The following is a 956-nucleotide window of genomic DNA, read 5'->3' as shown; positions in this document are numbered from 1 at the left end:
TTAGTCTTGGGAGGGTGTATGTGTCCAGGAATTTATCCATTTCTTCTAGATTTTCTAGTTTATTTGTGTAGAGGTGTTTGTAGTATTCTCTGATGGTAGTTTGTATTTCTGTGGGATCAGTGGTGATCTCCACTTTATCATTTTTTATTGTGTCTATTTGATTCTTCTCTCTTTTCATCTTTATTAGACTGGCTAGAGGTCTATTGATTTTGTTAATTTTTTCAAAAAACCAGCTCCTGGATTCACTGATTTTTTGAAGGGATTTTGTGTCTCTATCTCCTTCAGTTCCGCTCTGATCTCAATTTCCTGTCTTCTGCTGGCTTTTGGATTTGCTCTTGAATTGCTCTTATGATTTGCTCTTGCTTCTCTAGTTCTTTTAATTGTGGTGTTAGGATGTCAATTTTAGATCTTTCCCACTTTCTCCTGTTGGCATTTAGTGCTATAAATTTCCCTGTAAACACTGCTTTAGCTGTGTCCCAGAGATTCTGGTACATTGTGTCTTTCTTCTCATTGGTTTCAAAGAATTTATTTATTTCTGCCTTAATTTCATTATTTACCCAGTAGTCATTCAGGATTAAGGTTGTTCAGTTTCTATGTAGTTGTGTAGTTTTGAGTTTCTTAATCCTGACTTTTAATTTGATTGCATTATGGTCTGAGAACTGTTACGATTTCCATTCTTTTGCATTTGCTGAACAGTGTTTTCCTTCCAATTATGTGGTCAGTTTTAGAATAAGTGTGATGTGGTGCTGAGAAGAATGCATATTCTGTTGATTTGGGGTGGAGAGTTCTCTAGATGTCTAATAGGTCCACTTTGTTCAGATCTGAGTTCAAGTCCTGAATATCCTTGTTAGTATTCTGTCTGGTTGACCTGTCTAATATTGACAGTGGGGTGTTAAAGTCTCCCACTATTATTGTGTGAGAGTCTAAGTCTCTTTGTAGGTCTCTAAGAACTTGCT

Source organism: Mandrillus leucophaeus, unplaced genomic scaffold, assembly GCF_000951045.1.
Source record: "Mandrillus leucophaeus isolate KB7577 unplaced genomic scaffold, Mleu.le_1.0 Scaffold84, whole genome shotgun sequence".
Taxonomy (NCBI): Eukaryota; Metazoa; Chordata; class Mammalia; order Primates; family Cercopithecidae; genus Mandrillus; species Mandrillus leucophaeus.
The sequence above is the reverse complement of the archived record's forward strand: the minus strand, read 5'-3'. Positions refer to the sequence as shown.